The following is a 27,496-nucleotide window of genomic DNA, read 5'->3' on the forward strand; positions in this document are numbered from 1 at the left end:
TTTGGGTGTTTCAGCTGCTCCTCAGAACCATCATAAAACATTCCACTTGGACTTGTGCCACAGGAACAGTACATGAGTAATTCAAAGTAAGGACTCACTAGAAGTTATTAATTTCTCAGTTGTGTTGAAGGAAAAGGGTCAGTGAGTCACTTCTGACATTCTGGTGTGGTCAATCAGTTGTATCATTTGTATTTGGTCACTACTCAATCCTTAGTGTAGAAACAGCTGTGTCACATATGTTAGGAAACAAACCAGCATTTTGGAGCTCTCAGAAGGGCTAAATATGTTTCTTTCATCTTTCTGATAGCCTTCTCAAACAGCTAAGTTCTCCAAGAGAATAAAGATTCCTTCCTTAAATAACGTTCAGATACCTAGAAAACTACTGTGAAGTAGGCTAATTTGTTTTGAACTTTTGGTAAGAAAATAAAAGGCTTGAATTGAATAAGATGATACATTGTTTATTTTTGGCTAATGATTAGTTAGAGACAGTGCACCACTCTTTCTCTGGGAGATCATTGTAATATCTCTATCACTCGGGCTTTTAAGAACAACTTTAACAGGCAAGTGTCAGGAATAGCTGATCCTGCTGTGGGGCAGAGGTGCCCAGAATCCCAGCCATTAGGATTTTCAATGGCTCTGTGATCACAAGATTTGTAGCCTCTGTGGGGTTAGTTATTCAAAATGTCTTTGAAGGAAAATTGTTGTGCCATTTAATGATATAGACACAAATGAAGACAGTAGAGAGACAAGGAGTCGTAAATTTAAAGAGATTAAGAAAATTATAGCTACTTTGATTAAATATGAGAAATACTGTGAAATTGCAAGGATGGTATAGAAATTGTTTAGTCTGCTTTTAGGTGCCAGAAAGTCTGCTCATAATCTTTGGGGAATTCTTTTTGCTGTCCATAGCTGATGCTTGCTAACTCCAGCTGTGACAAAATTCTCTCCTTAGATTAATGACATCTAGAGAAATTCCAGGCAGGAGGTGAAGTTGGATGTGAATTTAGTATCTGCTGAAGACAAGGAAGAGAGACAGCCTAAAATGTAGGATAGTTTTACAGGCAAAATTAAAATGTTTGTGTTGCTTAAGACATAAGACCTAAAATGGACCAGCAGTATATAGTACAGGAATAATTTGGATAGGCAGGTGAATGGTCTGCATCCATCAGTGTATTCTGTCAGTTACTTATTATGTGTCTGAGCAGGGTATAGAACACAGTTTACAGTGGTACTGAGAGGTTGACTTGATGACTTAAACTCCTGTAGCATATTGTTCTTCAGGGATATTGCAAAATGTAGATCAAATTTCTCAAGTCACATTTCAGCATGTAATTGTTTTATATATTAATCTTCAGCTGTTATTTAGAATTATTTTTGTACTACAGGGCTTGAGAAATAACTTCTGGCTTGAACATAAAGTCCATGCTATTTTTGATCAGCTTTATCTTCTCACATCATAACTTTGATAACAAGCCAGAGTACAGGAAAAATGGTTAAGATGCATACTTGGCCAGTGCTGAACAGGGCCTGGCTTTTGAAAGCTTTATTAGAACAGTGAGACTTGACAGCAAGCTCCACATCTCCTGTTGCCTGGAGGGGTAAGTGTTGCTGTTTCTTCCTTGGCTGCTCAGCTTTTCTGTGACTCTTCATTAGGGGTGAATGAGCGTGTTATTAATTAATGCACTGGCATCAAAAACAATGTGAGTTAGATTTCAACAGGTTTGTTTCTAGGTACTGTCAACAGCAGTGGTTTTCTTTTTTTTTTTTTTTTGTTGAAAAAAAACCAAACAAAAACTGAGCAGGAGTTACCACCTCAGGAGTTTTCATGTTTATGGTCCTATGACAGTGGGTACCCACAGTCATGGAAGAGCAGGGAGGATAAAGGAATTACTATTGGAGTAAATACTGAGGAAGGCATGTGACCCAGCTAGGGCTGGCACTCATATCCACTTTGTGAGCCAGCACTGGCCATGTGCCATAGCAGGTAAAACTTGCAACAATTTATCATATAAAAAAATAATCAGCCCAGATTTATCTAGTCAGCTGTTTGTGATTAAAACATGTCCAGGCTCCTGTTCCTGAAACTAAAAGGGTTGCAGCAGTGGCAAGACCAGGAAGAGACTCTGTGTCTGTGTATATATGCATGGATGTATTTGTTTTACTGTTTATGTATTTATCTTATATTTTTTTAAACATTTGCCCTTATGAGAGAGTGAATGGGAAAAAAAAAAAAAAAAAGGATAAAGAAGTGTAGGAGTAAAGAAATGGGGACTACTTTAGTACGAGTTGGCAGTGGATGCTGGCACACCAGGAAGTTTTCAACAACTAGGAACTTTTTTCTTTATTTATTCCAAGCAGAGTGCTGGTTCTTCAAGATGAGCTTTCTAGACAGCATCAGATCATGGATAAAAATCTGTCCATGGGAAATGAAGTAGGGGAGCTGATTTATAGATTTCTTCTGTCACTGACTTTTAAATGACTTGCTGTTTAATTCATCCTTCAGCACTGCAGTTCTGGTTTGCTTCTTGTTGCTCTGTCTCCTCTCTGTAGGTGTGTGATAATCATCAATATGTATCTGCATCACACCTCACCTTTTTTACATTGCAGATGGGCTTCCAAAGTGCTTCTCCTTCCCAGGACACTGATATGCCATAGACTTGAGCAACATGGTGTGGGCAGGTGTGAGTGTCTGTAATAGAATGGACAAATTTGAAGCCTTCTATGTTTTAAAAGGGAATTTTTCTGTTATTTCTATGCAATTCAGTCTAGGGAAGATGTCTCCTTATTCCATCTCCTATCACTTCCAGCCTTTCTGTCTTGTTCAACACACAAAAAAAGTGTTTTGTTATTAACATGAATTGGAATGATCAGATTAAAGTAACTTAAAAGTAGTTATATCCACAATGAAACTGCCTGTACCTGACTTTCCTTTGTTTGCCCCATTTTTTATTTCCCACTTCTTTTTAGGGAAGTGACTGCAGAAGTAATTTTTCAAATTTTTAGGCACTAAATTATGTCACTGTCACTGTCTGATGGATTTAGGTCTGTCTCTAAAAGACCACGTAGTACATTATGGTGGGCAGCTCCCAAGAAAACCAATGAATATAAAACCAATTTTGTCACAATTTCTGTTGAATTCTTTTGTTTCAAGTTTTGTCATTCTGGAACATTGTACTCACATTGCTTTTTTCATTGCTTCAAGTTCTAATCCCTAATGACTTTATGATATTTTCTGCATCAGTCTACTGTGACTATAGAGCAGAATTGTTTCTAAATACGGTGTTTAGATTTGGTTTAATTTTGAATTTTTATTCTCTTTTCCCCAAATAATTTCATCTGTTGTTAGGAAAGTTCAAAAAGCCTCAGTATTTCTTTGGTAATCAAAAGTTTATGATAGGTTTCCTTCTGCCTGCTGCTGAAGAAGTTCTTTTGGAGCTTGGATTTAGCTTATACTAACAGTAATCTTGGAATTCTAAAATCTCTTAATTATTTGCATTTCATTACTTTGATGGATTTTACTTCGCAGTTTGACTCCTGACACTCTTATGAGTTACATTTGGGCTATCTTAGTACAGAAGTGTGTATGTGTCTTTTTCTAATCACTAATTTCCATCTTTTCTCTTATTAAGGAATAGTTTTTGTCAAATACATGACAGCAAGTAGTCTCTTCCTTCCTCAATGTACTTTTCTCCCTTTTTGTTTTTTAGAGGATATTATAGGAAAAAAAGTGAGAAAACTAGAGAAATATATAAAAAAAGAAAATAGGAGACTTATAATTTTTCACTGTAACACTAAACTTCTTTGGAAAACCTATCATCTCAAAGCCATCAGCTTTTCCCCTAGGGATTAAGAAAAAAATCAGCTTTTCTATCCAGTTCCAGTCAGGGATTATGAGGGAATAAAGGTTGCCTTCCTACTGAATCGACCTAGGACTGGATCTCTGGCCAACTAATTATTTCATAATCTGTCAGGAAATTCTCTAGATCTCAAAGTATGCAGAGGATTGTCCCATCCAAAACAGAATGCCCTAGCTGAACAGCTTCAGATTCCTCTTTGCACATACCAGGGAAGTGTGAGTTTGTACAGGTAGAAAAATAAACATTGCAGTTGACTCCAAGTTACTTCTGCAAAATATTTCTGTGGATATGTGGAAAACCTCAGCTGTGCAGAGGCAGAGTTCTCCAGCTATGGCTCTGCTCCAGCCAGCTACACCCCTCTGGGACCTGTAATCCCCAAGTGCACAGTACCCTGGGAACAGGGGAAGCAGAGCACCGTGCTAGTTAAGACTGAACATCTCCCAACCTCTGACAGATTTCTTGACATTGTAGTGAATTTTCTGTTCTTTTCATCTAGTCCACACCTGAAAGTGGAGGTTATGATTTGGCTCTAGGTACTTGTGTTGACAAGTTATGCTTAGGCTCTGACTCACTGTGCAGACACTCTGTGTAATATATAGAGAGATGTAGGTTTCTCTGTAGCTTTCTCAAAGTTAAAATTACCTCCATAATTCTACTAGAAAATGCTAAAGTTTAAAAATGAAGGCTGTTGAGGAAAAATAAATGGAACTATAGCATTTTTTATAGATGAGCATTGAACTGTGGAAAAACATGATGTAAGGTAGGCAAGACATACAGATATTTCAGAGGTGCAGTATGGAATTTAAGGAGTTGGTCCAGTTCTTCTGGCTCTGAGCTGAAAAACATTCCAAAAGGTTGTGGTTGCTAAAGAAGCAGTGGAAGCAAATTACATAATTATATGGAAAGTAATAACCAAGTGACTTGGAGCAATATTAATAGCCCATTAAAAAGTCTGATTTGCTACAACCTACATGGTAATTCTGTAACTACTAAAAATACTGTGTGTTACCTGAGATACTAGAGTAGAGAGCTGATACTTTGAAGAAACAGAGATCATTAGCAGAGGCAGATTATCTTACTGGTTGTTGTGTCATCTTAGAATATGTTAGTGTCTTATTGGATCAAAGTAATTGCAGTATCTTATGACAGAATGATTTATTAAAAATAATCTTAACAATGTAAATAAAGTCTGTCTTCTCAATGGCAGGAAAAATCTATTTTGACTTTCACATAAAGTATCTAAAAATCTGTTGCACAAAGAGCTACTTTTATGTTACCATATTTTTTCCTGTTCTTTCATAAACTGTCAGCTTTTTTAAACTGCCCAGCTGACATGCACACAAGTGCTATTTCAGTGAAGATGTTTTATTCTGTTCTGGTTTTGCCACAGCACAGTGATGTGCCGTGAATGTGGAAGTCTTGCCACCTGTGGATACAGTTCAGACTTGATAGAAGAGGTCAAGCCAGGCAGAATTTATTACAAGCCTTTGCCCCTGTCTGTTGAAGTTCATCTGTGGAGATCTAGGCAGATTCTGCTTTCTGAGCCAGAAGGAGATACAAACACACCTCTGGTGGTGTGACTCAACTCCGTGGTAAAGCTGGCAGGAAATACACAATGAATCTCACAGCTCTAAAAGTCCTGAGGCAAAGATGTTGGTGTGTTTAAAGTATTTTTATTTAGAGCTTATTGGTGCCATCGTATCTGAGAGTAGCAAGTTGTATCTGAGAAGAGTGAAGTGCCAGAATCCATCAGGAGTAACATTTAGTTAACAAAATTAATGACTTTGTCAGGTGGAGATACCACAAGTATGAAATAAACTTTGCTCTTTAGAGCCCTGAGGAATATGAGTTCTTAGGCAATCATGGCCCCATCTTTCTACCTAAAATGATTACTTAAAAGTTGAACATAAGCTGTTTCTTGCTTGCAGTGTAAGCATATGACCCAGCTGGCTGAAATCCACCTGGCATTTCTTCATTTATCTAATTCTATTTTGCATCATCTCATGCATGGGAAGATCCTATGGGTATGTAGAATGTGAATATAATCTAGATTAATTTATTTTATTGTATTGATTGTTCTCACCTTAGCATGTGACTGGTACACGACTCATAAGGCTACTTCTTAATTCCTATAAAATCTCGGCGTAGAAATTTCCAGAACGTTGTCTACAATGTAAAAACTGAAGATTTTTTTTGGCTTCTATATGAATAAAGAGTCATGTAAACTGTCTTACTTTTTACAAAGAAAAAATCAAGAAAAAAACCAGCTACCAAAACTGGAATGCAAAGAGTAATTGCTCTGGTCGAAGTGCAGGCTTTCCACAGATGTTTGATCGTACACATGAGACAGGCTTCATTTGAGATGAATAGACAGTACATAAAAAGCACACTTTCCCTCCCTCAAACCTCTTGTTTATCTGATTTTGTAGAAGGATTTTAATTCACCCCACAAAACTGCAATAAATTATGGGAACTGTAAAGTAACATCCAGAAACACTGCAAATAGAAAAATTACTATGTAGCTGTATGGCTATCTTTTTCTTCTTTTGTGCCCGTAAAAACATCTGGTACATGGCAACTTCTTTTCTTTGTGCAGCTGAAATAAATATGAAGATATTTTTCTGAAAAAAAATACCAGTGCCTAATTTAAGGAATTAGGGAATTAAAGACTTAGATAATGAGGACTACTGCACTCACTCTCAAGCATCTCTGAGTTCTTACGTCAGAAAAGTGTCTTCCATTATAGCACTTGCATTTACTTCTTTAAAGAACTGAGAAGTGATCTAATCTGAGACTCTGTGTGAATGGATATATGTAGGTTATGTAAAGTTATAACTGCCCTGCTGAATAGAAGTTGATATTATGTGGACAGGGTTTTATGGGAAGGTAGGTCAGTAAGACAGAGCTTGGGTGTTTTTGTTATATGATGTGTAATGCATAATAGCCCTAAGAATATGCCTACACTGATGTTCCAAGAAGCCTGGTCCTCCTCATCCACTTGTGCTTGCTGTGTTTGTCCCTGGTTTCAACTACTTGGAGTCTATCAACTGAGTTCTGTTTACATTATGAACAAAGAAAGATAACATAGGATGTATAGTTTACTAAATTATCCTCACATTATTCTTTAAATGAAACAGTATTTTCCCTCTCCTCTCCACTGTTTGTTTTCCCCCTTAATTTTGCTGTAACAGATAAATTAAATCTGATCCAAGTCTTAGAAGCAAGAGCTTTTTTTTTTTTTTTTGCTCTTTTTTTTTTTTTGAGAGAGAGAGACTGGATTGTGTGTTACTTTAGAGGGCAGGCAGAGAGCAGGCAGCTAATGAGCTGCTGCACAAGTGCTTGTTGGGAGGGATTATCCTTGAGGCTCAGCATCTGGCTGTGTGGAGTCATGCTTCATGTTGACAGCCCAGCCCTGTGCTAGGCATGGCCAAGGAGCAAGCTGGAGGAAGATGGGGCTCTGCACAGCTCAATGGAAGCAACACAGGAAGGCTGGGTGGGCTGTGCTGCCACCTGAGATTTTTATGTAGCTCAACTATGCTGTATTACTTCAGGGAGAAGATTCTTTTGCTATGAAATATCAGCTGTTTGTGTGAGGTGTTTGCAGGCAGGAAGAAGACTGTACTGACAAGCTGTTGCACACCTCTGGGCCTCTACATAGGGATAAATAAAAAAAAAAATAGAAAAACCAAAACAAAACAGGATTTTAAGAATTCACTAGAGCCTCATGCTTCTTAAGCCCAAACTGAAATAAAAGGAAGAGTTTGTGCTTTGTACAGTTAAGTGTTTGACACTCCTGGTCTGTCAGACTCATTTACACTGTTGAACATTAGGCAGTTAAAACAGCTCACCCCGTTGTTGCTAGTTCATATACTGCTAATGTATGGTCTGAATCTCTAATACAGAAACTATATTCAAATGTGGGATTTCATCTAGTTACTCTGCTGGTAAACTTTTCAAGAATAAACTATAGGGTGGGCTTACTAGATGAGGGAGTTGTTGTTTGTGAGTTATGTGGAACATGCATTGCTTCGTTGCACCAAAATGATTCCCTCTTACTACAGGGGACAGGGTAAAATTTTGTTTTTATTATGCTCATAGGGATTCGGACATGAATATGACTTTTCATAGTGCAGAAAGTGTGTTGCAAAGCAGCTGAATTGTCTTGGCCACGAACATTTGTGTGAAGGGATAACTTGCACATGCCCTCTCTGAACTGCTGCATCGATATTCCTCATCCTGAAAATCCCTTCTTTTCAAAAAGAGAAATCAAACACGTCCATTACCCACTGCCCTGTCTTTTTCTCTTTTTAACAACCTACTAATTCAGTGAGTACACAGTGCTTAATTGCACTTTATTCTTCTCAACATTTATGAAAAGCTTGAGGGCTAACACCCTCTAGTGAGAGTAGATGATGCAGGCCAATTAATCCTCAGGGAGGTAAAGGGGAGGGGGCAACCACAGTGTTTTCTTTCATGCTGTTTCTCAAGCACTGGCAATGTTTTGAGGATAGACTGATGTTTTGACTTAAGATTATCCTGCAGATCAGTATGCAGGTTGCCTGTGGTCCAACTGTTTTCATGAATCAGGGGAAAAACATCTAGGCATGTCCACTGTATAGGGAGGCAAGCCCATAGTTCAGTACTTGCATCATCCATAAGATTTTTATTTGTTTTTGGTAAACAACTGTCTTCTGCTTCAAATTAATATCCTGACTGAGTCACTGATACAAATGTTAAATTATTTAGCATCAAGTTGCCAGCAGACAGCATGATAGGGAATGATCATAGGAGCATTCCTGCCAGTGATTTGTGTTCAAGTGTCTGATCTCAGCAATAGCACAGAGGCTGGATCTCTGGATGCTGTTCTCCAGGTTAGACATTTAGCAAGTGCTTGAGTACAGATACCAAAGTTTTTCTCAGTGTCAGTGGTTTTCAGATAATTTTAAATTCAGTCAAGAATTAGTAAACCAGGAAAGTAGGTAATGTTGGAGGGAGAAACTGTCTGAAAACAGCACCTATTGTAAGCTAGATAATGAGAGTTCAGCCTGGGGGAATGTGTATGTGTGCCTGATATGGATGGGCTCTGAAGTGCAGAGGCAACAAATAATGAATACAAAGTAAATATTAGTGTATGACTCTTGCATTCCTGGAAGTATTGCTGGAATCTACCAAGCTACCTTTGCCATTGCCAAGGGAGAGCACAGCTCAGTGCTTTATGTCATATCTGATCTCCTGTATTCTTGGGTGGTTTTTATTCTCTGCCCTCATTTTTCTCTTGGTTCTTCTCTCAACCTGTTCAGTTGAGAATAAATGACTGGAAATTTGAGCCAAATTCAGCAAAACACGTACTCGTGTTTAACACTGTGGTGCTTTTCTAAGGGAAGAAGTGTCTGATTTTTGCTCCAAAGCAGGGGAACAGTCAGTTCCTCGTTGTACTTATCCTCACTGTAACCTCTTAACACTTATGCACTGGGTCAGGGCTTTCTTGTGCATAATGCTGGGAGATTCATGTGTTGGTGTTGGTTGGATCACAGCTGTGACTGCCAACTGGATTAGTGTTCTAAGGAAATTACACTCCTGTTGCAAAGTGAAAAATAAGACTTTAAAAAATATATATTAGATCTAAATCTAATGCACTGCATAGATGTGATTCCACTGAAGCAAATGATGTTTAAATTTTCTTACTGATGCAGATGAGAAAAAACGTGAAGCCCAGCATGTCTCTAGTGGTAGCTTAGAAGGTGTCTTGAAGAAGAAAGTTTAATGGGTAAAATTGCTTTGTTTCTGGGAGGAGGCACTTCAAAAAATACTTTAAAACAGTGTTTCAGCCCATAATCCATAGTGTCCTGACATGTTGGCAGGTATAATACTGAGAATCCAGAGTAAATCAAACGAACAGCATGAACTTCAACTAGCAGTCAAAATCCAGCCCTTTTTCATTTCATGACCAAGCAATTGCATCACTATTCAAAAGACTTATTCTTGTGTCATGTATGTTGCCTTAAGCAAATTAGCTCTGGAAACCCACTTGGGAGGAAAAAGAAAAAAAAGAAACACCAGAAGTTTGTCAGAAGATTTATCCAAAGTCAATATTTATGAAGTCGTAACAGCCCAGGAGGAATCCATGCTGTTTCAGTACCACAAGCAGTGCCCTTACTTCCACAGTGTTTTTTAGTTTCACACCTCTGAATCAGCAAATAACTTCACAAAGGCAGCAAATGTGGCAGGGACTTGTCCAGACCATGTGTCTCATATTCACTGCCTGGAAGGGTCAAAGCTCATTTCCTCAATATCATCCTGGGATTCTCACACTGCTCAGAGGGCTCAAGTGTGGCTCTCCAGAGTGTGGAGAAAAGCCCAAGTGTGTGGCAAATGAGAAGGTGCAGAGCCAGGAGAACTGGTTTGTGGATTCTCCCCCCACCATCTTTGTGCTACTTAATGTGGATGGTTGCAGAGCTTCTTGACTGGAAGCTTGGAAGCTTCTAGCCACATGCTGCCTGTTTTGGCAGGCAGTACTACATGTTTGTACTACAAGCACTGCTGTTTATGCTTTCCCACCAATAAATCCCTGGTTTAGGAGCATCTTGGGGAAGTTGGGTGTTTGTAAGTATTCCTCTACTTGGCATTTCCTGTCCTTTGTCTCATAGTTTATTTTCAGCTAGAATACAAAATGTTCTGAGTCTTATTTTGGTCTTTGTATCTATACCTTAGCATCCAGAGGAAACTGGGCACTTGCAGTTTCTAACCTGTGAAAGATGATGAAGTTTCTGCATATCCCTAAGGTTAAAAAGTTGAGTTCTTGCCTCTTTTCCACAGCAGTATTCAGGCTTGCTGCCTGGCATGGGGGCTTGCTTCCTGACTGCTTCTTTCTGAACACCTTGAGAAGCCTTTGCTCCCACTTTCCTCAGGATATCTAATTGGTCACTAAAACATTTCTAACCCTGCTCCAGTGTTTTGGTCTAAATCCCCAGTTATTTAACAGTTGTCAATAGAGCTACAGCTGTGCATGGCTATTTTGGGGGGAAGTTAGGTTTTAAACAAACAGTTCAGGTCTCCCAGCTCTTGAAGTGGGCAGGCCCAGTCAGAGAATGCCTCTCTGATGGCAGGCAGACTGCACCCAATATTGTGCCAAGTCACTCTCCATTTGTAAGTATTAGAATGTGTTATAGTTATAGTTATACTAAAAAAAAAAAAAGGTTTAAGTTATACAGCTGAGAAACAACAAAAGAAAATAAATATAAAACAACACATGCTCTGTGTGGTGTAGGTCTACAGTCTTGCTTTTAGATAGTAAAGATAAGAAACACAAGCTAAAAAGGCCACTTAGTGACTCATGTTTTCCTAAATACAAATTTTTGCTTCACCTAGACCTATGTAAGCTTCTGCTTGTCTTTCATTTATATTTCCTGCAGTGAAGGTGTTTTCAAAGGAAAGCTTAAGCAGGAAACACGTGTAGACAGGTTATTTGACACAAACTTTGTAGTACAAAGTACATCTAAGGGACTAAAGATGGTGATTAGCAAAAGGCAATGGAAAAAAAGTAGTATGTCCACATAAAGAAAACTATTGGGGTGTTTTACACGTAGCATGGTAGTAAGAGCAAGGAATATGGTCTATGTAGTTGTACGGGATCTGGCTGGTGCTTATCCAGAATGTGGAGAAGTCCTCCAGTGTGAACAAAGAAACATTTAACTCTGGAGGAGGAAGGGCAAGTGTTTTTTCTGTTTGGCTAGAAAGTCAGCTTGTCCTGCTGTGCTGTTGTGGAGGTTTCCTTAAGAGTAAGGCTGTGGCACCACAGCCTGGAGTGGCTGCAGATCCTAGGGAAGTGCCATTCCTGGAGCCTGCCCTCACATGAAAAGCAGAATAAGCATAAACCAGGCATTGTCTCCCATATCTGTAATGGGATGTATTAATTGAAAACATCCATCTTCTGGGCATCTCTGCTGTTCTCAAGGAAGGATCTGATGGGGAGGACTGACCTCCTAGCACTGGGGAAAGACATAGAGAGGAGACATAAAATGGAAGCTATTCTGAATGCAGTTTCTGGGTATGAACCACAAAACACTACTGCTCTTTAGGGTAGCTGAGCAGCAGCTGAGCTGGCTACTACTCTTTTCCTTCTGTCATGTACTCCTTATAGTACTGCTGCTTAAAGAGTGTGGCATATGTAGGACTGAAGAAAAAACTTATAAAACTACATTGTTTTATAACTGTGTCCTTCTTCCAGGACATCAAGCTAGCTCATGGCTCCCTTCTTAATAATTGTTTCTGTTTAGTTTGGGGTTTTGCTGTTGTGTTCCACTCATCCCAGTCTCAAAATCTGATGGTTGCATAAAAGGTACTTCCCAAGGCTTAACTGTGCCACTGACCTGTGCTGGACATGTTGCAAATCTGACATTGTCTTCTGTATACCAGGCAGCAGATTTCTAACTCTTTGCAATGTTGACGCCTGCTCTCACAAAGAGAGGCAAATGAAGCAGAAAGATCCCACTGTGACAATTAGTGGCTCACAGAGAAGTATTGAAACAAATAATAAGTGGCTGAAACAATTCAAGGGAGGGAAACTCTAGCTTCCTACTCTACCACAATCTGATCTTCTTTCTCAGATTCTCTCCTTCCTTTCCCCAATGGGGATTTTCACACACTTTCATTCCCACTGTTAGTGTCAGGTGGTTCTTTGTGACTGGTTAGCAGCACTTCAGTCCAGCACGGCAGACCTCTCTTCTACCCTGTCATCTGTTTGCCAGTCTTATCATTTTATGCTGTAATCTAGTCTGAATTTTCAAAGTAGCACTAATGTCTTGTTCCCAGGCTGCTGTAACCCAAAGAATTTTAATGAAACTAACTAAAATAGATTCCTATTCTCTCACTGAGGCAGCTGGCCAAAGAACTGGTTCATGGGCAGGGAAGTCTTTCAGCTTTGGAATTAAAAATACCAAGATACCACTTCCATGTCAAAGCTGAATCTTTGCAACTTGCTGGGTGAGGGGCACTGGTGGCTCTCCCTGCATGACAGGATGTGGCTGGATAATCATGTGCTGAACAAGTGATCAAGTAGGTTGATTCCTGTCCTCACCCAGATTTTTGTTTGGTGAGTTGATACCTCCATCATATGCATTGCTTTTTGCTGCATCTTCTGGTAGCAAATTTAAACTCTAAACAAGCATTTACTTTGTTGGTTGTTGTAGGAACCATTGCATTTAAACGTGATGTTTTCTGTAAAGCATTTATGTTCTGTGCTACGTTTAAAAGAATGATGCTATTTCACAATCCCTTTCATGTCCATCTCTTAAAAAAGAGCAGCCGATAGCCTGAGTATCTGGGGTTTTTTTCTTAGTTAGCCACATTTTTTATGTGAGACCATGGGAGACTTCAGATAACATTGTGATATAATGAGAAGGGGAGACTTGGAGCTCTGCAATTGTTCAGAACAAATTGAGTGTCAGATGCCCTGATGCACAGATAAGCTGTGGGAAGAACTCTCCCCTCAGCAGCATGACAGATTCAGCTTGCATGGATGGGAAAACACCATCCATGCTGTTTTGAACAGTTCATTGGCAAGAACCTTCACTGGAGACCCTATTGTAGCCTTTCAGTATTTGAATGAGGCCTACAAGAAAGCTGGTTATGGACTTTTTAGGATGTCAGGTAGAGATATGACTGGGGGGAATGCATGCAAACTAGAGGTGGGTACATTTGGATCGGAAACTAGGAAGTTCTTCACCATTAGGGTGGTGAGACACTGAAACCCAGAGAGGTGGTGGAAGCCCCATCCCTGGAGGTTTTTAAAGCCAGGCTGGACAGGGCTCTGAGCAACCTGATCTAGTGAGAGGTGTCCCTGCCCATGGCAGGGGGGTTGGAAATAGATGATCTTAAAAGTCCCTTCCAACTCTGAAAATTCTATAATTCTAAGAGGAGGAGGAGATGGAGGGATGAGAGACAGGACTCTGCAGTAGCCCTTGGAAGGGAGTATTCATTTTGAAAGTCAAATAAGAAAACAAGACAGAGGCTGGGGAAATTAAAGGCAACAGATGAGGCAGGAAGGGAAAAAAGTGTCAAGTGTAGCTTCCTTGGCTTTTCAAAAGGCCTCCTTGTCATCTCTGCTTTTACGTATCAAGACTCCAACTCTTCTGATGCCATTAGAGCCCAGCTCCAATGGCCTTTGGGACCTCCAGGGTAGAGGCTAATGCTGTTCAGCTTCCTTTCATGTAGACACAAGTCCTCCTCACCCTGAGGGCTGCTAGAGTTAGGTAGCAGACTGATACAGGTTAAGTAATATTTCTCCAGTATCAGAAGTTAGGAACTGTCTCAAGCAGAGCAATCCCACTATGTTGACTAAATACATTAATCAGTTTATTAAACCTAAGTACTTAAGTCTTGGCTCTTTAAAAGAAACTCTTATCCATCTGGCTGCAGTTGTGTCTTTCCCAGAAGCAAATAGTAGTATTATGGTTGGCGGAGTAGTATCACACCTACTCTGTAGCAGAGATTAGAACTAAAATGCTGTAATCTGCCAGAGCTATTCTTGCCCACATACTACCTGGTTTAGCAATTAGTCACTTATTTATGTTCTTCACTTCATGTAGCACAGTATTTTCTTCCTGTTAGATTGTCCTGCACTGCCAAGGAGGCTTCATTCTAGCTTCTGATGCACAGATAAGAGGTTTTCTTGATACCAAACCACAGCATAACTCAGGAGGCACTGGAGGAATTCTATTAAGATTTAATCTGTGGCCCATTTACTTCCTACAAACGAGACCCTGATCTCTTGGAGGTGGCATAGCTGCACTTCTCTTAGTATTGTAATGCAGCCTTCCTTTGTGGCAAATCTTTCACTTACAGCTGTATACAGCTGTCTTTTTACAACCAAAATCTTCTGTAGTGCCCAGAGGCTGTCTGAAACTGCTTGGAAATGCAATTGCCTGGTGAACAGAGGGGGGGGGGGGGGGGGGGGGAAAGATCTGCACTAGATCTTTTGCCTGTAGCCTGTTGCTGATATGGGCTTGGAAAGGGAACAAGGTTTTTTGGTGCAATGAATAGCACAGTCACATCATCTTTTACTGGTTTGGTTGGGTTCAAGTGTAGTCAAAGACAAAATGTTGCCAAGAGAAAGCAACCTGGTTTGCTGTGCTTTAAAGCAGATGGGTTCACCTCCTTGGGTCAGTTCCAGCACAAGAATAATAGTTTCATGTTATGTTTGCGGTTTTTGTTTGTTTTGGGGTTTTTTGTTTGTTTTGGGGTTTTTTGTTTGTTTGATTTGGTTTGGGTTGGGTTTTTTTGTTTGTTTGTTCTTGTTTCTATGCTTTAAAAAGCATAAAACTAGATGTTGCAATGATCTGTTTCCAGTGGCTGTTTTGTTCTGAGGTCTAAAGCTCATGGTGGATGCTTTTGTTGCATAGCTCAATAAAAATGCCCTTAGGGGTCCTAGGTCCAGCGCACTTAATATGAAGCAAGAATAGAGAGACAAATCTATTTTTTTTTTCTCAGCAGCTGACTCAAAACTCGGCGAGAAAACATCCTACACGCGTGTCTGTGACTTGCTTTTCCTCAACTTGCTTTCTAATCTCAACACTTTTGGGTCAGTGCTGAGCACTTCTGCTTAGAAGCAGGTGGCCTTCTTCCCTGCCAGCGAGCAGATCGGCGGCACTTGTCTGTCCGCGCGTTGTCCTGGGAGCGCGGGGTCGGTTCGGTACCGCTGGGTTCGGTACCGCCGGGCTCGGTAGCCCCCGCGCCGCTGCGGGGATGGGAGGCGTCGCGCGGCCGCCAGGGGGCAGGAGGCGCGGTCCGCGCGCTGCCGTGGCTGCTGCGCGGGAGGCAGGCGCGAGCGAGGGGAGAGGCTGCTCCCTCCTCACAGCCCCGCGGCCGCCGGGAACCTGACCTCGGGTCCTCCGGTGTTCCCCGGGCGGAGGGGCCGCCGCCGCCTCCTCCTCCTTCTCCCATGCGCTGGAGGCCGTGGGGGTGTCGGCTCTCTCCGGCCTCCCATCCCCTCTTCCCGCCGCTGCACGGGAGAGCGATTCGTCGTGGGGCGATCGGGACGGGACGTGTGCGCCGCGAGGGACGCGGAGCGGGGCGCTGAGGCAAGGCCCGGCCCTGAGGAGGGAGCACCGCGCCAGGTGGGCGGCGAACGGCCGGGCGGGCTCCGAGTCTCGCCGGGGAGAAGGCGGGCGGCGGTGCCGGTGCGGTTGGGGCGTGCGGGCAGAGCCCCGGGGTGGCGGGGGCTCGGGGGTGGCCGGAGTTGCGGGGCCGTGGTGAGCTCTTCTCGTCTGGGTTTGCCTTCAGAGCAGTGGCCCAGGAACTTTGGCTCGCTTCTGTCTGTGAGAGGGCTTTCTGGTCTGCTCTGCGATCTTCTGCTCCTCGTGTTTTTGCCTGGTTTTGGCAGCGTAAGTAGCCATTTCAAAGCTGCTTTCCTTACACGCTCCGTTTCCATGGGCTGCATCCAGAGGGTGTGTGAGGAGCTGCTTCGCTTTGCCTCGGTGTCCCACCAGCAGCAGTATTGCACGTAGTCTGAGCCCAATCCAGCAGTTTGTACGAGAGAGTAAAAGAAGTGAATAACTTTCCACACGAAGAATGCGTGTCGCAATTGTTCTTGTTTGGGGCCAGATCTTTTGGTCTATCTAAGCAGTGTGCAAAGCATGAACTGCGTTTGGTGTTTCTCTTCACGCCCTTCTGCCTCTGGCTTTGTTACGCTGCGTTTTAATCTGTAGCAACACTTGTGCTGTTTGCATTTATTTGTCGGGCTACGGGGGTATAGGCTGAAGCAGAGGGGAATCTCAGCATACCTTTTCTTCTTCTGCTGTAGCTTTACATCTTTTCAGTTGTCAGTGTATCCGTACTTGCGTGTTTAATAGCTCTTGACACACTTGCCATTGATTCATCCAAATGTGGTTTTTTTGAACTAGAAACATGAGCAGTTTGGAATACCTGGCAGCACTGAGTTCCACAGGTTACTAAGTTGTGTGGTCAAACTCGCTCCTTTTGAATCTACTTCCTGATACTCTTCAGTCTTTGTAAAATGAATTGTACTTGTTCTCTGCTCCCTGTCCTTATTCCCTTTGAGGACTGTATTCTGTTGTTACATGTTTACCTCAGCTATCCCTTATTTCCAGGTAAAGAAGCTTTTTAGTCGCTTCATGTGTGGGAATTTCTCATTATCTCTTACCAGTGTCATCACCTTTTTTCTGTATTTTTCAATTCTTTTTGCATTTTTTTGAATTAAGGAATGAGCAAAACTAATATATTCAAAATTTCAATGTAACATGGGTTACCTAGCAGCACGATGAGGTCTGCTAGCAGGGATGACAGATTTAAGTAGATGCATCATTGATGTGAGTAGCCAGTAACAGAGAAATATTTGTAACTCACTGTGTGGTCATCTGTTGATGAAGCAGTGTTTTATTTTTTTTAATGAGAAACCACTAGGTAGCTAGTTGTTAATAACTTGATATAAAGGTATAATGCCATGGATGAAAAACTCACCTAATGGGCTCTTGAAATTCTGGCGATCTGTTCTGTGTGTTTCTCCTGTCTTCTGTGGCAAGAGCAAGAACTGAAAATAGCCCAAATTTGTGGAACTGCCAATGCACTCTTACCAACCTGATATATCAAGCTGTAGCTTGTCAACTTGGACTTCTTTCTGGAATGAAATTAGTAGTTGTCTACTGGTTGATGTGATTTTTCACCCATTTGGTATCACCAGGGTTTTAAAATTAAACTTGATACTGCTGAAATTCATTAGAGAGCTGTAATTCTTGATGCTTTCTTTTTCATTAACTCTCCCCCAGGGAATCTACTGGGACAATGGAGTTAAATTGGCTAGAAGAATGCCTGTTGAGGAGAAAAGTGCTGTAAAATGAAAGTTTTTAGCAAAATTTGAAATAAGAAGTCAGTTGGTTTGGCTTGTCATATAGAGTGTAGGTTGGAGATGCTGATATTTTGTAATAACTTTGCCCTGAATGTAACTTGTCAGGTTTTATTTAAGAGCAGGGCTAATCCCAGGTCTTGTTGCTGATAACTCTAATCTGAAACAGCTCCATTGGAATTGAAAGAACAACTTCTGATTACTGACTCTGACTCTTAGAAACACTTTGAGGTGTTGCATGGTGCAAGATTTCTGTCTTTTTACAGTTCGTAAAACAGGTTCATTCAGAGCTGCATCAGGTTTAATAGCAGAAAATTAATTTGGTCATTGGTAGGCAGTGATGATGATTTATGATTTTTATGATTGTAGGGTAAAACCTTTGCTTTTGCTGTAGACAAAATGAATTAACCATGCTAGGCAAACATGTATTAAGGAATCATGAAAGCAAACAAAATGAAAATGAAAACAACACAAAACCAAAAATGAGCAAAATCATCTTGAAGATTTATATTGGTCTGGGTGTGTGTTTCTGTGCAGACAGTGACAGCAGAAAAGCTGATTTTCCAGGTAGAAGTCTTAATTGTCTGTAATATGACATCAGATGTATGATATTCTGACCATTCAGTGGCACCTGTACTGAAAAAGTAGGTGGAGAAGAGCTGATCAGACTTAGTAATGATACTTTGGATTTTTGTACTTGAAAACTCAGATTTATCAACAAGAGTTAAGTACAGTCAGTGTAGAGGCTTCTATGGGCTTTGAGTAGTTCTGCCAGAGAAAACTAAGGTTTGATGGTTAAGCACTTAAAAAACAGGGAAACTCAAAAGTCAGCCATGCATAAACAATTTTAACTGTGTACCCTGTAGAGCTGTATTATAGCAACAGGCTTCAGTTCTGGAGGTTTTGTTTTTTTGTTTTGTTTTTTTTTGCAAGTAAGAAAAAGATAAACAGAAAACTTACTTTAATAGGTTAACTTCTTGAGTAATTTGGATCTTGACAATATCACTTCTACCGCTGTAGGCAAGCAAAATATTTTGTGGCTTTTAATTGTGAAATACTTCCCATGGTCATAGTGCTAGCTGCAGAATGTATTCTCTGAAAAGTCTTGTTCCCTTAAGCAGGCTTATACACAGCTGAGTTCTTGTGTTTTCAGAAACAGCTTAACCTGATGAAAATGCAGTTTGAAGAATGAATCAGGTAACTGTGAAGTTAACTCAGTTACAAATGTATGTGTGATCAATGGGTATGATTTCATTGTTAACCTGTAGTAGGTATTGCATGTTTTGCTTTTAAATAACTTCTTGCAGTTAGGGTAGTACTTTATACTAGAAAATTCTGTTATAATAAGTTAGATTTTTAAGGAGAATTCATGGTCTAGTATTTTGTTTAGAAGGTGTTTGGAAGGTGTTAAACAGATTTAAGTAAAAAAGACTGAATAACAGAGTGATCTGATGGGTGCTAAATTAGGCCCTGTCTTATTCTGTATGAAGGGAGCATAGCTGAAGCCATGTGCCTCAGTGTTGCCTTCCTGATCTTTTGGTTTGTTTCGGCTTTTTGAGTTAATTGAAAATAGCAGATACAAAATTCTGTAATTTAAAACAACCTGGTTTTCTCCTCCTAGAATGTTTATGTCCTTTATGTCCTTTTTCTCTTGGGGACTTGTGAGTGTCATATCACACACCAAATTCGTGTAAATTCTCCGCATGGGTGTTGACATTCCTAGAGCTGGGTCAGTGTCTGTCATTTTTGGTTGCAGTTGAACAATCAGCACTTATCAACAGTATCTACAGACATCCATTACCTCTTTTTAAAATGGTAGTACCAAGTGTTAAATGTGGGGCTTCTTGGCAGGAACTGTTACAGCAGTAGAAATACCCCAACACTGATATGATCTCAATATGATCCTTGTGAGAGAAAGTAGTCTTATCTGTTGGTTAGGTGATATATGTGTTAGTTGCTGGAATATGGGTGTCTCTTTTTAACACTACCACTGACCTGCTGTGTGCTACTGAACAAGGCTTATTGGCGTCTTTCTCCCATTTCCTTTATCTCTGAACAAGGTATGGTGATTACAGGATACTGGCCAACTGTTAAATTTCCAGATAATTTGCATGCAAAGTGATTTAAGCTTGAGAAAAAAAGGCACTGGGATACACATATCTATTGTATATGAACAAAAACAAATGATATAGCATATCCCTTATAGGTTTATTTTACTGTGTTTCTACAAATCACATCTTAAGGACTTGCTTGTTGGCTATTTCACATCAGTCCTGTGCTGCTGCTACTTGGCATCTCACTTCAGTATTTATTTTGGTCCTTGTTTTGGAATTTCCCTTCACAGTAAGATTCCTTACTCCTTATATGGAAGACTTTATTTTAAAAATTACTTTTTTGTTTTAGTTTTTGGTTTTTTTGTGTAGGTTCTGTAGATTCTTTTCTCATTAAGTGCAAGAGCCACTATCTGTTTTCCTTAATGCTCTGATCTAAGAGCTAATAAAGTCCAGCAAAAGCTTATCAGTAACTTTAGTGGCCTTTAGATCAGGGCATTCCCATATGATGTGCTCTTGTCATTGGAAGGACCTCTGTCTTCAGCCATGAAAGTTTAGTGGCATTTTAAAACTCATTTTGGTATTTCTTTAAAGCCTGTCTGTTGACATGTTTGCATTCAAGCGTAAGGAACTGCTTCTGTGTGTCTCCTGGTTTTACAAGCAGGCACTGCTCTTTTATTTCTTCAATGGGACTAATGCTGTGTGTGAGCTGTTAAAATTTATTCTCTGATTGCCTGCATAGCTGGTAGACTGACTTGGCAGAAACCATGAATGCACCTGTTATCAGGCATTGACTAATATTCCTCATTTGCATTAATCAGTGTTAAACATGAAAATTTTCAAGTGTTGTGACTGCAATTGTGGAGGTTACCCTTGCCTGAAGTATGGAGTCCTCCTTTGCTTAAGCGTTTTTCCATACCATCACTGCAGAAAACTGTCTGTGAAATAGAAATCAAAATTAAAATCTCTTTTACCAAGAACAGGGAATGCTCTACAACATTACGGTTGTGACTTGTGGTGTACACAAGATCAAACTGACAAGATACAAGTTATAAAAGAAGCAGCAAGGAAGGCTCTGTCAGCAGAGATGTATTTAGCATCTTCATCTCGGTTGTGGAAAGAAGTGGATAAGCTTCAGGGATCTGGAAATAAATTTTACAGATGAGTTGGTGACATTTAGCAGGGTCATAGAAGCTACATTTGTGGCCCAATGGCAGTTTGTGAGTGAGTAGAATCTTTCCGAATGTTTCTGTCAATCTAGAAGTAGGGCTGATGTGATGCCTTGGACTTTGTGTGCCAAAGAGGTGGGGAAAGGTTTGTCCTTTGTGACTGCATGGCCTAGTGAGATAAAAGACCAGGAGGAGAAGGCTGCCCAAAGTTAAATATTTGCTGTCAGTCTAAGAACACTATCCATAACCCTGCGCAATGTGGTTTCCTGCTTGTTGCCTTCTATGTGAGTCATCGTACCCAAGTTAATTAGTCTTTTCTCTGCTCTTGTTTTGGGAAGAGGATGGATAAAGAACCCTCTTTTAAATGCCTTTCTTAAGGGAAACTACTTTTTGTTGAAAAACATTTGTTGCGCATAGCCTTGCTGGATCAGCACTTGGATCTGTGTGAGCATGGAATACTGCTCCCCCAGGAGAAGAACGTCACTTAGATACTCAAATATCCTATGACTAAGATCTGTAACCTTGAATCAAGCGGATTCCCCTGATAGTTCATTTGGATCAGCTGGAGAGAAGTGCACAGAAGGACAAACCCATGTCTAAATGGCAAGTTCAGCAAAACTACTGACAATAATACGAGACTAAATGTTGACTTGGAAAGTTTTCATATGTCTTGAAATTTTTTTCCATGGTAAAGGTGACAGCTGTAGTCAGGCTTGGTAACATCAGGCTGGTATTGGTTGTATAGTATACTTGTATTTTTGTTTGGTTACTTTTATCTAAACCATGTAGTTTCTACGAAAGTAAAAAGAAGAAATGATTCTGTTTATCAGATTGGCAAAGAGAAGCAAGAGACTGTCCAATCCCACCCTGTGTAATTACAAGAAAATGACATTCCATGACACAGGCTGCCCAGAAGGGTGATAAATTATATGGAATGGATGCAATTACTTAATCTGGCAGCAATGAAAGCTCTGTCTCATTTTTCTGTAGTTCCATGGAGCTGCATTCACTTGGGAGGTGAGTGTAAAACAGTGGGCAAACCTCCTCGAAGATCTTCAGGATCTGAATGTGGAATTTAAGCACTTAACTTGAACAGAATAAGAATAAGAATTTAAAATAGTAGGGTGTGTTAACCATTAACTGTTGGTATTGTTCAGCTTTGACGGCCCAGGAAACACTGTTCATGTGTTGAAACACAGAGGTTAAAGCAGGATGTCCGTTTTTATTTCTTTTCTAGTGATAAGCAGCCATTAAAAATGTCATTTTCTATATTCCTTACTTTTTCAGACATTGCTAGTACTTGTCAATACAAACTGCAAATCAAAAAGACTTTCACTTTTTTTTTTTTTTTTTTTTTTTTTCTTTCTCTCACAGTTAAGGGATTTACTCACATTAGCATTAAGGAGTTTAGAGTACTCTTGTTGCTTCTCATAGGAATGTTTACAATTTTGCAGGGTCAGGTTCAGATTTATTACTTAGGCACCAACAATGCTGCTGTAATTAATCAGTTGTCATGCAGCTTCCCCCTCTCCCTGTGTTTGTTGCTGGCCAGATTCATTACACCAGGGCTAAATGCAAAATGATAGCTCGTGAGCGTGTTTAAATAATAATAATTAATAACTATTTTTAAAATTGAAAAAAAAAATCTCTGTGCAGTTTTGAGTTATAGGGGCATGAAGGAACTAATATGTCTTTGCTGTTTTCATACTGTTAGATTTGGACAGAAACTGACCCCACTTCTTTTGAACCATGCTGCTTGTGATTAAATTGTGATTGTTTCTACTGCTGTGAAATGGAAGAGGGAGAGAAACTGTTTCCAAATGTATCTTGCAGGTATTTGAGGGTTCACAAAGGTAGGGTTTGCTTGTTTCTGCTTTTTGTTTTGCCCTCGTGTTAGAAGGGCTTTTTAAAACTCTGGGCTTTTCAAAATTCCTGTTTACTCAGACCATACAGAAAGTGTCAAGCGGTGCCCAAAGAGTGACTACATTCGAGTTGCATTCCTTTCAGCAGGTCTTTACCTATCTCCAACAGTGATTGCTCAAGTAGAAGAGTGCAAGTCACTGTGTAAAATCCTATATTCTCTGTCTTTAAGCAGTATACACAACAGCAGTAGACTGATTAAAAAAACCAAACAAAATACAAAACATGGTTGTCTTTTTTTTAAAGATCACTACTGATCTTGCATGGTCTGCCTATGGTGTGGGGATTATTTAAAGCAGCAACAGAAGTCCACAGTGTGGGAGGAGTTACTCAGTTTTCTTTGCTAGCAGTTTGCAGTTAGCTATTCTTGTCTTGCAAATTCAAGAAGTCTCTCATTCACATTTAGTTCCCCATTTTTCATTTTGTAGACATACTGATATTTTGTCTGAAGCATGAAGTGATGTCAGGTGAAGGTCAGTACACTATAATTACCTGCCCTCAAAATAAGTTCAGGCTCTATTGCCAAGAGATGACCTTTGATTTATTTTTACCTGATGCAATAAGGGCCCTATTTAGAGTTCACTTTCACTTATTTAGGCACAATCACAGCCACTTGAATAAGTTTGCTTCAGCAAGAATGGTTACAAAAGTTCCCTAATTATGGTATGATGATGTCAGAGGTTTCTGCAGATTAGATGTGTTTGGTAAACTGAATTAGATTTGGCATTTATTGTAGTCAGAAAAGAGACGTGAAAAGCAAGAGTACATTTTGTTGGGACTGCCAACTCCAGAACTGCTACTGCTAATAGTGTTTCTAAACTGTGTCTGATCAACAGACACAGTGAGGAAAGATGTTTATGCTTGTTATATATAGGAAGAAAATAATACTTTAATCTGGAGTCATCATTAATTTTAGATGCAGTCAGAAGACTGTATTTATTTATAGTCAGTGCCTTGTATTGTGGTAGTCATGCTTTCCTGCTCTTGGGTAATATCTTAATCCAAGCATGGCACTGTGCTGTGAGGAGCAGGGTCCCTCAAAACTAGATGTAACTTGCCCAAACTGCTGTGTTGTAAAATGGGATTGCAGGTAGGATGGCTTATCCTGAATAAAGTAGTGTGTGGCTGAGTGAGAAGCCAGGATACAGTCACCTTTTTACTATGCTGTGATTAGCTACTGCTGGTTTCCACTGCTTAGTTAAAAAGGGGATTTCCCTTCCTTTCTTTGCAAGTCCATGCAGGAGTTGTTTCTTAGTTTTTATCTTCAATCCTTCTGGCTTTTGCAGATATGAGTGCTGGGTACTTGTATGCATCAACCCCATTGAATGACTGCAAAGTCAGATTATACAGTCAAGTCTTAGACCTGCTGTCAGGCAAACCTGTCTTGAAAGCAGTAGCAGATTTACTTAGAGGCTGAGGAAACACACAAGACTAGAACCCGAGCTGGTCTGTAAAGGGTGACTGGAAGTCAAAAAGGGATACAGTCTAATACCATTAGTTTCGGTTTTTGCATAACACAAATAGCAAAGGTGACAAGGGTTGTTGTTGGTTCTGTGAGTATCTGTCAGCCACAAACTCATTATTCACAGATCACATCTGCCAAACTATGTATTTCCTGATAGTGAGATTTTAGTCTGCATCAAGTGAAATGTTTCAACTTTGCTGCTCAATGATTGATAGTCTGAGATTCCCTGAATGTATTCTTATCTCCATGTTTTTAGTGTCAAGGACTGGTATCTTCTGTAAAAGTGTAACAGTTTATGCTGTTTACATTGAATAGACTGAAATACTAACTGTCATCTAGACCACCAGAGCAGACAAGGCATCAGAGCAAGAAAAGATTTGTAGGATGTCTAAAATCCCTTTCAAACAGGCAGGATAAGAATAAACAGCTCCCACTCCCCACCCTTAAAGGATCTTGCAGTTCAGTTCTAAAATGCATAAAGCTGAAGGGTTCACTACATGGATGTGTGATTAATATTAGCTTTAGGATTTTTCTGGAAATTTGAACCAAATAAGGACTTCAGGAAAATTACATTCAGACACTTCAGTCTCAAGGGATAGAGTTGAGAACACAGATTGTTTCTGGGTTTCTTAACATATGAATTTTAGGTTTCTTCTGCTGTCACAAATCATATTGACTCTTCATTTCCCTTTCTGAAAAACAATAAGTGTTACTGTTGCTTGTCATCCTTACTAATTGCTGTTTGTAATACTGTTGTTTGTCATCCTTCCCATAAGGAAGAGATGCACCTCTGCAAATGCAAACCTGGCTTCAAGGTCAGGTTGGATGGGGCCTTGAGCAACCCGATCTAATGGGAGGTGCCCCTGCCCATTCAGGAGGGCTAGAACTACATGACCTTTAAGGTCCCTTCCAACCGTAGCCATTCCATGATTTTATGTTTCTATGAAATGTACACCTTTAAATGGGAAAGCCTTAACAGCACAATTTGCATCTGATGCTGCTATCATGGTTGCCCATCCAGTTTTTTAACAGGGCACTTTTAGATTCTGTATGTATCAAGCTCAGAAGATAAGGATATTTAGTGTCTAAATTTTATTGTGGATGAAGTCTGGGAAGCAGTTCTTAAGCATGTTCTCTGAGATAGACCTGTGTTTAGTTGCATGAAGATTTAATATTTGCAAATATATTTGAGACAGCATTGATATTCTTGCAGTTGGCTGTCAAGAGATCCACTGGTACTTTGTCTCATGTTGGGTTTAGATTCCCCGATATTCTGTTTCAAAATTATGAAAGGAATAACTAACTTCATGGTGCTCTTGTAAGACCTCTCATTAGACCTATTTTTTATCATTAGGTAGAGACAAAGTAATTTAAACAATATTTTATAACTAGAATATTTCAAGATGTATCAGGAGCCTAGACTCTGAAATCCACAATGCAAGATGCATAAGCTACATGGTGTAGCTGTGTTTCTGTCTTTGATCTAGCAGTTGTTATCTGTACTGTCTCTTAAAAATAAAGAACCCAAGTCTTGCTATTAGGTATATGACATTTCTTCAAGACAAAGATGAACAGTTGATTTGTTATGCTTCATTCAGCAAAGACAGTTTCAGGGTTTATCTGAATGCCATAGTGTTACAGTGCTATTAATTTTGGACATGCATCACTTATGTTTCAGTGGTCCCTACAACATGTTCCCATGTGGATTCCTGAGAAACTTCTACATCCTTGCATCTCTCCACTAGCCACTAGGTATTTAGTGCCAAAGTTCTCCCAAATGTTAGAGGATGGTTTATTGCTGAATCTTTGAGCTCCTAAGAAGATAGCACACCTTTGAACCCCCAGTACAGTGCCTTAAAGTCCTTGCCCAATTCTTTTATGACAGTGGAGTTGCAGCAGTACTAATATTTGAGCAGTGTTAGTCACTTTGATTTAATTGTAGCTCAATTAATGTGGTAATTGCACAAAAGAAAAAGAAATATCTTCTTTTTGCCAAAATAAAGCAGTTGGGTTTGCTGACTTCAGGAGAGGACCAAAGGGAAGAAGACTTTCATTGAGTTTAATGTTTATTACGAAAGCCCTGGTCACTTTCTTTGGACATTCATTAGTACAAAATGTGTGTCACTTGGTAGTTGCTGTTGTTCTTGCCTCCAGTTATGGCAGTAGTCAAATATACGTTAAAACACTTGTCCTTGAAAACTTGTGTAGAAAACTATTGGACAAGTTATTTTGGAGTGCATGCCCATGGTAATCTCCACTAGAGAGAGTGCAGGAAGCCAGTGGTCTGCAGTGCAGCACTGCACTGAGTCACAGTGGTATCTTTTTTGGACTAGCAAGACCTTCTTCTTTTGCCACCAGAATGGATGAGAGTTCTTGTTTGGCTGTGGCCTCCTCACATATCCGTTTGTTAATGTGTTTTCTTTATAAGCAGATGGGCTAATAAACTGGGACTAAATTACCTTGTTTTTACATGTACTAACAAATAGTTATGTTTTGTTACGGTTTTTGTTTTGTTTTTTATCGTTCTTCTGAAAGAAAGGACTTCTGTCAAAATCCTATTAAGGTCTTGAGAGAATGCCAGCCTTTCTTTAGAATGCTTAACCAAAACCAGAGAACTGTATAACAGGCAGAGAAATCTCTGAAGTTCCCTGGGTATTATTTTTATCTCATTTTTAAATTATCTCATCTGTACAAATACAGTTCACCTTCCGGTAACTTGGATGATCTATAGTGACCTCTTCAAAGGACTAAGGAGGCTTCTGTTGGAGGTTGACTAACAAGTTTGAAAAGTGACTTGGCTTGACTTCCAGTGTCCCTGTATAAATGCAGCTTTATCACTTGTCTGCTCTGTAACAATGTATGAGTTTTTCCAGAAGGTACTGCTATTTGGAGGTATTACTTTTGCAGGGAGTTGTTTCCTCCACTGATACTCCAAAGAAAATATTTTGTTTCTGAAAAAGCAAGCACAGATTTCAAGTTGTCATCACATACTCCCTTTTGTGTTCCAACACTGTTACCTCAAGCACCTCACAAGTCTTGTGAGCAGAATAGGAGGAGGAACTTAAAATCTGCTTTGAGGCTGCATGTGTTCAGGTAGCACCATGGCAGGAACACCACTTTTTAAAAATTGTTTTTTTTGTTAGGAAAGCAGTAGATGTAAGCATTCATCTACTATC

General features: G+C 40.0%; 1 protein-coding gene across 3 annotated transcripts in view; it reads left to right on the plus strand.

Moving 5' to 3' along the window:
* Window positions 1–27,496, plus strand: part of THSD4 (thrombospondin type 1 domain containing 4) — a 288,268-nt gene that overhangs the window by 13,545 nt on the left and 247,227 nt on the right. Inside the window, exons 1-2 of one of the 3 annotated variants that reach the window (XM_071755031.1) lie at window positions 15,936–15,970; window positions 16,137–16,237. The exons of 1 other annotated variant lie outside the window; for it this stretch is intronic. The gene's annotated coding sequence lies outside the window, so the exon portion shown is untranslated. Of the gene's footprint in view, window positions 1–15,831; window positions 15,971–16,136; window positions 16,238–27,496 lie in introns of those variants that run through there. One more of the 3 variants, XM_071755030.1, reaches the window with a different exon arrangement.

The sequence above is a fragment of the Heliangelus exortis genome, chromosome 11 (genome assembly GCF_036169615.1).
Source record: "Heliangelus exortis chromosome 11, bHelExo1.hap1, whole genome shotgun sequence".
Taxonomy (NCBI): Eukaryota; Metazoa; Chordata; class Aves; order Apodiformes; family Trochilidae; genus Heliangelus; species Heliangelus exortis.